General features: G+C 37.7%; 1 protein-coding gene across 10 annotated transcripts in view; it reads right to left on the bottom strand.

Annotated features, from left to right (window-relative positions):
• Window positions 1-12232, bottom strand: part of SGMS1 (sphingomyelin synthase 1) — a 292041-nt gene that overhangs the window by 144693 nt on the left and 135116 nt on the right. For 9 of the 10 annotated variants that reach the window (XM_060034548.1, XM_060034545.1, XM_060034557.1 and 6 more), the window contains one exon: window positions 4250-4289. The exons of the other annotated variant lie outside the window; for it this stretch is intronic. The gene's annotated coding sequence lies outside the window, so the exon portion shown is untranslated. The remainder of the gene's footprint in view (window positions 1-4249; window positions 4290-12232) is intronic. 10 annotated transcript variants of the gene reach the window in all.

The following is a 12232-nucleotide window of genomic DNA, read 5'->3' as shown; positions in this document are numbered from 1 at the left end:
GCAGAACAGGCAAGCAAACGAAAGAGAAGCAAACGAAGCTTGAGAAGCAAACGAAAATCCAGCCGAATGCTCCAGAAAGGCTCAGGACATGCAGCTTCTGGTCCCCAGGAGAAGACAGCAAGGAGCTGAGAAGAGGGAGGCTGACTAAAGTCTGTACAAAATGCAGTTAGATCCTTGCCTTATACCACATATAAAACTTAACTCAAAATGGATTAAAAACCTAAATGTAAGACCTGAAAATATAAACCTGCTAGAAGAAAACATAGGGGGAAAGCTTCATGACACTGGATTTGGCAACGATTTCTTGGCTATGATACCAAAAGCATAGGCAACAAAAGCTTTAAAAATAGACAAATGAGACTGTATCAAACTTTAGAACTTCTGTACAGCAAAGGAAACAATCAGAGTGAAAAGGCAACCTATGAAATAGAAGAAAATATTTGCAAACTATACATATTATAAGGGATTAATATCCAGAATATATAAAGAATTTCTACAACTCAACACCAAAAACCAAATAACCCTGTTAAAAAACCTGAACAGACACTTCTCCAAAGAAGATGTACAGATGGTTAACAAGCGTATGAAAGTATCCTCAACATCATTAATCATCAGGGAAATGAAAATCAAAACCAAATGAGATACCATCTCACAGCTGTGAGGATGACCACTCTCAAAAACCAAAACAACAAGTGTTGGCGTGGAGAAAAGGGAACCCTTGTGCACTGTTGGTGGTAATGTAAAATGATGCAACCACTTCATGGAAAACAGCATGAAGGTTCTACGAAAAGTTAAAAATAGAACTACCCCATGATCCGACAATCCCACTTCTGGGTGTATTACCCCTCGCCCAGAACTGAAAGCAGGATCTCAAAGAGGTATTTGCACAACCATCTTCACTGCAGCATTATTCACAATAGCCAAGAAGTGAAAGCAACCTAAATGTCCATCAACAGATGAATGGATAAAGAAGATGTGGTATATACATATAATGGAATATTATTTACTCTTTAAAAATAAAAGGAAATCCTGTCATATGCTACAACATGGATGAACCTTGATTGAGGACATTACACTAAGTAAAATAAGCCAATCACAAAAGTAAATACTATAAGATTCTACTTATATGAGGCATCTGAAGTAGTCAAACTCTTAGAAAATAGAACAGTGTTTACCAGAGGCTGGGGCAGGGGAAAAAGGAGAGTTGTCCAGTGGGTGTAGTTTCAGTTTTGCAAGAAGAAAAAGTTTCAGAGACCTGCTGCTTAACAATGTGAATATAGTTAACACTACTATATTATACACTTAAAAGGTTAAGAGGGTAAATTTTATATTGTGTTTTTAACCACAGTAAAAAAATTAAGGAGATTATCCTGGATTATCTAGACAGATTCAATGTAATCATAAGGGTCCTTAAAAGTGAAAGAAGTAAGCAGACAGGAGGTCAAAGAAATGCAACATGAGATGTATTTGACCTGCTGTTGCTCCTTTAAAAGGGAGGAGGGGGGCCGAGAGCCAAGGAATGCAGCTGGGGAAAGCGAGGGAATGGATTCTCCTCTGGGAAGGAAGGCAGCCCTGCAGACAATCCTGACTTTAGCCCAGTAAGACCCATGTCAGACTTCGGACCTACAGAACTGCAAGGTAATGCATTTGTGTTGATTTAAACAACAACCAAAAAGGAGTTAGAACTCCAGATCTTCTCCCCAACTAGTAGAGCCAGCCTAACCGTCCTTACTTCCATAAGAGGAAGCAGTTTACTCTCTGGAGAAAACCATACAGCAAGACTTCAGACTCAGAAACATCAGATAAGGTTGAAATAGAGGCATCAAGAAGTCAGCATTACAGGCTTGGATGGTGAGACGTCTGGTCCCCTCCCCCCACATGGCTCCCGCAAATCCTCACAGGCCAGCTTTTACCCCACAAAACAGTGAACAGAGGATTCCGTTTTGGAGAAACTGAAAGATCCAAGAAAAAAGATTTGCAGATTCTGATGTCTTGGAGACAGTAACTCACACGTCCAGGTTCCTGTCCAAAAAGCCTATAGTGAAGTCCACTAGGTAAACAAATTTCCAGTCCACTTTTTATAGTCTCACTCGCAAATATGAACAGACAACTAAAGTCTCACCATTAATTTGAGTAAAACCTCTAACATTAAAATCAGGGGCCAAGGGACTTCCATGGCTGTCGAGTGGTTAAGATTTCACCTTACAACGTAGGGGGTGTGGGTTCGATCTCTGGTCCGGGAGCTAAGATCCCACCTGCCTTGCAGCCAAAATACCAAAACATAAAACAGAAGCAATATTGTAACAAATTCAATAAAGACTTTAAAAATGGTCCTCATCAAAAAAAATTTTTTTTAATATATTTTTTTATTTATTTTTGGCTGTGTTGGGTCTTTGTTGCTGTGCTCTGGCCTTCTCTAGTTGCTGCGAGCAGGGGCTACTCTTCGTTGCGGTGCACGGGCTTCTCATTGTGGTGGCTTCTCTTGTTACGGAGCATGGGCTCTAGGCTCACGAGCTTCAGTAGCTGTGGCTTGCTGGCTCAGTAGTTGTGGCTCACGGACTTTGGTGCTCCGTGGCATGTGGGATCTTCCCAGACCAGGGATCGAAACCACGTCCCCTGCATTGGCAGGCGGATTCTTAACCACTGCACCACCAGGGAAGCCCCCCAAAAATCTTTAAAAACAAAATAAAATAAAACCAGGGGCCAAAACAAGTTGATAAAAAGGGGAAACAGAGGAAAAAGAGAAGTTCAAAAAGCAGACAGAAACTGAAAAATAATTCAATTCATATTCTCAAGGGAAAAGAGAAAATATTGTATCCATGAAATAAGAACAGGTTCCCATTTTTTTAAAGAAATATTCAGAGGCCAATAAAAAATTAAATTTGAAATTAAAAATATGCTGACAGAAATTAGAAGTTCAAAAAATACTAAGAAAACCTCTCAGAAAAAAAGAACAACACAGAAAGTTAGAAAATAGCTAAGAAATAGATATTAAAAAATTACAGAATCAAACCAGTAGGTCCAAATATCCAACTAACAAACTGACAGAAAACAGAGAAAAGGGTGGAGGAAAAGGAAAATTACCAAAGAAATAGTATAAGAAAAATTTCCAAATTAGAGGACATGAGTTTCTGAATTGAAAGGACCATGAACATCAACAAGCCGTAAGACATATGTTCCAATATGAAAGTTCAGAATTCTGGGGATAAAGAAAAGAGTCAAACATTTTCCAGAGAAACAAAATAGTTCACATACAACCAACTAGAAGGCAGAATGGCCTGAGACATTTTAGTATGTCTTGCAAAGCTCAGTCATAAACAAAGTATAGTCATAATAAAGCAAACATTAAATATGTATTTAACCACAGACTGTAACATGACTGCAAGAGACAGGAAGAGTTGATGTGTACTGAGGGTAAAGAGTTGTGTATGAGAGGTAAATCCTCAGCAGGAAATCAATGTGTATGTCTAAAATTTTAAAAGAAATCAAGAAATGCACACAGTGCGCTGTTTAGAAATAGGTAGAAAATATAACTAAAAGAGTTGAAAAGTACCATCTTTGGGTAAAGGAGTAATGGGAGTATAAGAACAACAGGGAACGGCTGCTACAGTACTAGTTTAATTTTAAACAATGTACATGCAATTATCTCAAAATAAATAAAATAAATGAATAAATGGATGGAAGGAAGGGAGGGAGGAAGGGAGAAAGGAAGGAAAGAATATTTAACAAGGCAAATCTACAAACTGTTACACAGTGGAGATCTCCTATGTTCATCTACACAGAAAGAGTGAAAATAGCAACTATTCTAACATTATGCAAATACTTTCTTGTGGCTTGGAATAAAATTTCCAGTTATAGCACCATACATGAATTCCAAAAGTGCTGTATCACAAACAACTAAAATGATAACATGCTTGGCAAATGGTACTGGATGCTTCAAAAATGTGACTCTAATAATGAAGACACTGACATCAAATATGTATGTAAAGAGTTGGAAGAAAATTATTCTGAAGTAGGAAAGCAGTATTAATTGTAATATTATGTTTTATATAAATGTGATTATTAAATATACACGTGTAACTAGATTAATTAAATGGTATAAGTATGTACTTGACTATTACATCTATATCCCCAAAACATTCCTTATATGTTCAAGTTGACCACAAAAATTGTTTTGTTCTTCTCATGGGAAAACACGAAAAATGTAAACTTAACATAAAAGGTACATAAAGAAATTAATTCCATTTACCTGAATCCCGTTATTTCTCTTTATCAGTCTTCCTTCCAATCTAGAAGAAAATAATAAGTAAATTAAACTGCATTCTTCTGGTCATGAGCTGCTTATAAGAAAAAAAACTTAAACTATTATTTACTTCTTGTTCCCTAGCCATAGCAAAAATTGTTCTTTCCCATTTCTCAGCTAATTTCTGGCTGTCATGGTACTCAGAGTAAGCTTTACAAAGCAAAGCTATGCAGATGCAAGTATGTAAAGTCAAGCCAATAAAAATTGCATTCCAAGTGTAACTAACGGTATCACGAGTTCTAGAATCATATATTTTATAAATTATCTTCTCACCATTCAGCTAAATAACCGCTGACAATACAGAGAAAGATAAAGAAGCATGAAGGCATGTTTTCAAAACATAAGAATTACGTAAAAAAGGAGTAAAAAAGGTAGCAACATGTTTATATTCAGTATCCTGGGATAAACTACACACCATATAAATGTTTATGATCAAAGAGCTTATAAATAGACTTTAATCCACCTCATCTTAAAAGCTTAGAAATGCTTCCTCATTGAATTTCACAAAAGACTTTCTCAACTAAAAATGAAATATAGCCCTTTGAAAATATAAATGTGAATATACATGTGAATTACGGTACCTGCAGAAAGAGGCGAAAAAGTACCCTTTTAAAAAATTAATAAACATTTGTATTAATATATTTTATACTACAGAAATCTTGAGTGGCTTAATTTTCCTAAAGTGAACACATATGTGTAACCACCACTCTCCCCAAAGATCACCACTGCCATGACTTTGAACACCACACACTAGTTTTGCCTATTGGATCAAGGATCTGTCTGAGAGTCGAAGAATCTCTGCATCTGGACCAAAATAAAATGCAAGAGAAGCAAGTAGTCACAGACTGCAAGAAGATATTATTTCAGAAAGATGTTGATGTGTCTGAGGAAGATGTTTTGACTGGTTGCATGGTTGTTTGAAGTCAACCTGCAGGGTCTCCAGAGACCGCAGGAAACAGAAGGTGTTTTATGATATAAATAGCAGGGAAAGGGCCTTTCTTCCTATTGTCCAGGAGGTATGTACGGTTGGAAGTGACATGTGAGAAGCAGGAGCAGAGGGAAGGGGGGAGGGGGACAAGGGAGTTTGGACCTCCTTTCTATAGGTATAAAAACACCTATAAAATAAAGATAATTACCAAACAAGTATGTTTAGTCTACTACTAGCCTAACAAGCTAGACCAAGTTACTGACGCATCATCTCATTTGATCTTCCAATTGCTCTGAAGACAGCATATCTTATCTGCCTGTAGACAGATAAGGATATTAAGTCTCAAAGCAAAGTATAGTGCACAAAGTTAAACAGTTAGTAGGTGACGCAAAGCTGTTCCTCTTTACAGCCTGTATGCAGACACCAAAAACAAAAAGGAAAATGTTCACAGAAAAGAAGCCATTGTAATTGGATACAGAATATATTGTATTGTCTTTGCCCATGAATCATTATAAGAAAAGAACCAAGTAATTCAAATTCCATCAAGTCTTTCTGCTGAATTACCAAAAAGTTGAATGGTTCTGTTACGTGTAAACTAGGCGTACTCATCTTTCTGTACCTCAAAGGAGAAATTTCAAAAGAAATCCTTAAATTTCACAAGGTGTAAATTTCTGACATGTTAACTTGTTTTATCCACTTTGAATGCCTTGTCACTGCAAGTGTGGAAATCTAAAGAACATGATGTCCCCCAGAGAAAGTCACAGATACAGAAGGCAAATTACCACCAAAAATTATTGAGGAACCTATGATAATGTCACCTTCAAACGATACACCACACCTGCATGAATATCTAATTCTATCATAAGTACATTCAAAAAAGCGGGGGCCAAAATGAGAACACTCTTCAAAAAGGGAACTTTCTAATCTGCTACTTGAGAGGGAGAGGAAATAAAATATCTAAAAAAAGTTGTTATAAGACTATGTGATAAGGCCTTCTTGCATCCTCACTGATAAATACAAAATAATATGTCAATGTCAATAACTATGATTGTCAGACATCATGAAATGTCTTCACATTTAATCCTGTAAGAACCCTGCAAGCAGGGAAAGGTTAGGATCACCAATTTATCAAATGCAGACACTGGGCCCAAACAGGTCATATAACTTGTCCAAGGTCAGAAAATTGTCCAAGGTCAAAAACTTGTCCAAGACTTCAACGCGAGGAAGTAGGAAAAGGTCCCAAATCAAGTAGCGTTGAACGCCAAAAACAGAGGACAGTTCTGGCTTAAAGATGATAGCAACCAAATCTGCTTTCCAATTCCAAGTCATTTAGTGATTCTTTCACTATTTTCCGGTTTCCAATTGTTTTTGATGTGTCCTGAGCAAAGGATATCAACGTGCCTTCCTTCTGCGAGACGGGGGGAAGTTTCTTGTTAGCCAGTGGCTTGAGGACAGGAAATAAAAATAGGTCTGGATGGACTCTTTTTATGGATTTAGATAACTGCTAAAGCAGCTGAGAGCTCTCTGGTGATTGTCTGTACCAGCTCTGGCACAGGGAAAGCATAGGAAAAGCTGCAGGCTTGATTTTACAGTGGACACATGCTGTGAACATACCATGTGAATTCTTTCTGGGACTAGTGAGTAAGAGAGTTAACTATGCTCACCTTGCACAGTAAAGCAGGAAAAAAATTATCCAAATTACACTTAGATGGCCGTGGCTTTAAACTTTCAACTAAGACTGAGTATAGTAAGGCAAGAATCTTTGTAGACATTAACCCAGTGACATTCAGAAGAATATTGGGGGGAGTGGGGACAGAGTAAGGTACCCTTCCCTTATTTACAATAATGCTGGTATAGCAATACCCAAACTCCTGTGTTTTTACTACTGCTGACTTCCTCCCAAGAAAAACTACACTGAAGTAGGAGAAGATTCAAAGTAAAAAGGAATGAGCCTTGGGAGCAAAGCTGAGGAAGGAAAAGACTCAAGTTCACAGCATTCTCTAAGGCACGGCAAACTCCTACTCTACAAGCCTGTATTCGCAGGAAGGCCAGTCCTTTCAAGGCTTATGACTCCCTCTTAGGTCAGGGAGGGCAGTGGTTCATCTTGCTAGGTGGCTCACAGACATAAGACACAGAAAGGGCAGCAGGTATGCTTCATTTTTTGGCAGCCCTGTCCCAAACTGAATTATTGTAATTCAGTTGCTTCTTCTCAGGGGGAAAACGGTGTGTAATTATACTTGAATACTATAGTGAGACCAGTAACAGCACGTGACCAATTTAATTATATTTTCCTATTTTTATTAAATTTTCTATTAAAATTATACTTTATTAGAATAGGAAAAACCACTGAAAGTGTCCTCATTCTCACTCATAAACAGAGTGCTATGCAAATTAAATCTTACTTTAAAAGAGTTCAAAATCCAAAGTACAACGTTAGTGCTTTCTTCCTCTGATATTTAACTGTCAGTAAACACAGTTTAATAGAACCTTTTCTTTCTTGGCTGGGCTTGGAGAAGAACCTTTACAGTCTTAAGACTACAGTTGCGGGACCTGCCTGGTGGCGCAGTGGTTAAGAATCCGCCTGCCAATGCAGGGGACACGGGTTCGAGCCCTGGTCCAGAAGGACCCCACAAGCCACAGAGCAACTAGGCCCGTGCGCCACAACTACTGACACTGCACTCTAGAGCCCGTGAGCCACAACTACTGAGCACGTGTGCCACAACTACTGAGCCCGAGTGTCTAGAGCCCGTGCTCCACAACAAGAGAAGCCACTGCAATGAGAAGCCCGTGCACCGTAACGAAGAGTAGCCCCTGCTCGCCACAACTAGAGAAAGCCGAGGTGCAGCAACGAAGACCCAATGCAGCCAAACATAAATAAATAAATAAATTTATATTAAAAAAAATAAAGTCATAGATGATAATTAAAAAAAAAAAAAAAGAAGACAACAACTACAGTTGCAAAGCCCCAGGCATCCTGTCCAGTTTATGGTGACTGCAAGTCGCAGTCTCCTGCTGGAGATCCTGCAAGGCTTCCTTCTGCTAGCAGCTGGGACCAGTGTTCTTCACCAGGGAGAACATGTTCAACCACACTCCAGGGAAGTCTTATTCTCCCCTTCGCTACAGTACATTCTTACTGTACAGCTCCTTGAGGGCACGAGCTACACTTGACCAGTGTTCTGTAAGATGTTACAGAAAAACTCGAGCGAACTTTTTGGCCAACCCAATATAAGGCTCTCAGTACCTAGGACAGACATTGGTGAGCACCCAACAAAACCCTATCATGTTTCTCTGTTAGCAATTATAACAAATCAAGCCCTCAGTTCAGCCACCCTTACTTTTCTCGCTTAGTCATTATTATCAAAAGTGGATTACTACACACCCTCGAAAGACTTAGTCATTGCTAAATGTTTGCCCCTGCAGTTCCCTATAATGTCCTTCGCCTACCCTGCTCCCCACACGGTTAGTCCATGTCTGTCACGGGGCTTAGTAAGAACAATGGAAATAAGCATACTTGCAATAATGAAGGAATTGTCCACATGCTCTTTTCTGACTTAAGAACTTTTTTCTCAAAATATTATATGCACACCAATAAATTCTGGATTGGTAATTATGTCCACATAATATTTTATTATAATTTACCTTCCAGTAAAACCATCTTTACACAGTCTTACATCACTATCAAAAAAAGTTTCAAGTAAAATAGGATCAAAAACTATAACGCCTTTAAAAAATTATCTAAACCACATCTAATCTATCATTGTCCAAGCAGTCTCCCTCTGAAACAGTCACACTTTCTCCCTAACTACTCAGAAAGTCTCATAAATATAAGTTATGCCATATCCCAAACATACAGTATATACAGGTCAGCAATGTAAGAACTACTTTAAAAATGAATCCAAATGCCTTGCCTTTTGATTCTGGATTCTTCTCAGATATTGAAAATAAATATTTCATGGAAATTAAAGGAACTCACAACAATGAGAATTTTCTAATTTCCTTTTTAAATACTTTGCAGTAACATTAGAGCTTCAAAAGAAAATTCAGCATGAATTGTCAAACCAAGCTACCATAATAAACTTTGCAAGTCACAAAAACTGTATTTTGTGTTCCTAAAAAAGGCAAAATTTAGCTGGCTAATAAGAATATTAAGATGAACTAAAAAGAAATCCCAAATGTACTCCAATATAGAAACAGATTAAAACATTAAATCCAGTGCCAAGGGAGATTATGAGAAATGTTTTTTTAACTGAGAATCAACTAATTTACTAAAATTGAATTTACAGAAGACATATCACAGTGTCAGTTCACCCACTCCTATTTCTGGGGGATTCTACCACACCCCGGCTCAGTTGCTTTTCAACTGCCATCTTCTGTATCACATGATTCAAGTCCCTACACACACAGCCATAGCTGATTGGACCTGGAGAAACATCTGACCAAAATGCAGCCATTCATAGGCTGGCCAGGAGCCTTCAACTTGCGTTTATTGGCTAAAAAGTTGGGGCCAGCCAATCAAGATTCTCTGCCTCAAAAACTGGAATTAAGAAACTCTAAAGGAAATTGCCAGTTAGATTTTGGGGTAAAAGGTCAAGAGGCACACTCAGGGTCAGGGTAAGTGTCATGAGCCAAGTCTGCCATAGAAAGTGAGAGCTGAACCTGAACCACTTCCTAATCTGGGATTCTCAGGAGAGCTACATCCTGATCTCCACCTTCACCCCCTCTACCTTTACTTGAATGAAACTAACCTGGTTTTTGCAAGCAAAAAATTACCGAAAGACAGAGCCTATGAAAGTAACCTAAATTAAATTTTTATGTGAAGACCTACTATTGACATGTTTAGTTAGAATTAAAGCACTTATTTTTAGACTAATTTAAGGAAGTGAACAGCGCATATCAGTAAGAAATCTGAGGTCAAATTTTTTTCAACTCCCTCTTTCTTCTAGACTTCAGGTTTCTCACCTATAAAATAAGGTCAATTTATGAGAAGGTCTATAAATCCTCTCCTATGGTTTATAATCTCAGTACAGGCAACCTCTGGCAATATCAACATATCCCTTTCAGACCAAGGAGGATTCTACTTTTGGGCACAGTTTCTGAGCAGTGGTGGAAAACATTCTGTATTACCTGGGCTGTCACATGATGAATTTTCATCTATTAAATTCATAATTGGAACTACAAATTTTCCTGTAAAGACCCTTAAAATGTGTCACTTCCCAGGCTATCCCATTTGTACACAGAATATTAGAATTTTATATATTGTTTTCAATTGCTCTATTTTTCATTTAAAATATAAAATGATACTACAATGCCCTACCTCTCCCTTAAAGAAAGTAAGAAGCAGAGAGTGTTACTTGATTGGTCATTAGAGGAAATACTTAGATCAGATGGTGCTACCACCTTAACCGTAATACTTTCAATACTCCACCTGGGTGGAGTGGGGCTTGGAGGAGGAATGGTAACAGAACAAGACATTGGAAATCCAAATACCCATTTTAAATATTCTTGTCACTCAGTTTTGAACAAATTAGAAGAGCATTAATCTCAGAGTCTGAAACTATAAGTACTCAAAGAATGAAATTGCTGGAAAAGTATTTTTTTAATGATGTCAGGAAAAATCGTCCAAGATTTTGAAATGGACAAAAGAGAGTCCTAGGTGTCTGTCCCTTCAGTGAGTGCTAGACATCACCCAGAGGGCCTTCTGGGGATTTTCTGAGTCAACAGGGCTACGCACCTTTGACCGACTATTATTTTACACCTCCATAAAACAGACAGTAGTTCCAAATAATTCTTATCCCTAGCAATGCAAATAAAATTTGATCTGCCTGGAAGGAAAGATAATCCAAACGTTATGTTTTATTGCTCTTTCTAAACCAATTTTGTTATCTATTAATAAATTCATTATAGCATTCCTTTTTTTTCAGTTCTTCAAATTCTCCTTTAATTCCCTAAGTTGAACAAAAACTATGATATACGTTCATTTTATACCTACATGCAATACTTTTTAACTTTTTGAAAATTACTCTTTAGCAATGATGATGCATTTTAAAAATCGCTCTGTTATAAACACCTAGAAAAGAGTTTCCATCACTCACAGCAACTGGTCACAGCATAACCTATCAGGCTATGAATAACTGGTCTGTGCTATTTGGGAGCCAGATCCTTGCAATTCAGTGACAAACAAATGGCAATGACATCACAGCAATTTCACCAGTAAAGCAAGTTACGTTCTCAGCCTTTTATGTACATCAGTGGGTAGCAAGCCTTGAATCCCAATGCCGTAGATGTATACCATGCATCCACTTCTTAATGGATACAATGTAAATAAAATCCAAGTAAATCCACATAGAAAACAGTGGTGTGCACGCACGTGTGTGTGTGTGTGTGTGAGAAAAACACAACTAAAAATACAGTCAGATCTTGATACTGCGCTGCATGAGCTATTTGTATATTTTGGAGATTAATCCCTTGTCAGTTGCTTAGTCTGCAAATATTTTCTCGCATTCTGAGGGTTGTCTTTTCGTATCGTTTATGGTTTCCTTTGCTGTGCAAAAGCTTTTAAATTTAATTAGGTCCCATTTGTTTATTTTTGTTTTTATTTTCATTACTCTGTGGTTTATGTCAAAGAGTGTTCTTCCTATGTTTTCCTCTAAGAGTTTTATAGTGTTCGGTCTTATATTTAGGTCTTTAATCCATTTTGAGTTTATTTTTGTGTATGGTGTTAGGGAGTGTTCTAATTTCATTCTTTTACATGTTGCTGTGTCATACAGAGTGAAGTAAGTCAGAAAGAGAAAAACAAATATCGTATATTAACGCATATATGTAGAATCTAGAAACATGGTACAGATGAACTTATCTTCAAAGCAGAAATAGAGAAACAGACGTAGAAAACAAATGTATGGACACCAAGGGGGGGAAAAGGTGGGGGGGATGAAGTGGGAGATCGGGATTGACATATATACACTACTATGTATAAAATAGATAACTAATGAGAACCTGCTGTA

The sequence above is a fragment of the Delphinus delphis genome, chromosome 16, assembly GCF_949987515.2.
Source record: "Delphinus delphis chromosome 16, mDelDel1.2, whole genome shotgun sequence".
NCBI lineage: Eukaryota > Metazoa > Chordata > Mammalia > Artiodactyla > Delphinidae > Delphinus > Delphinus delphis.
The sequence above is the reverse complement of the archived record's forward strand: the minus strand, read 5'-3'. Positions and strand labels throughout refer to the sequence as shown.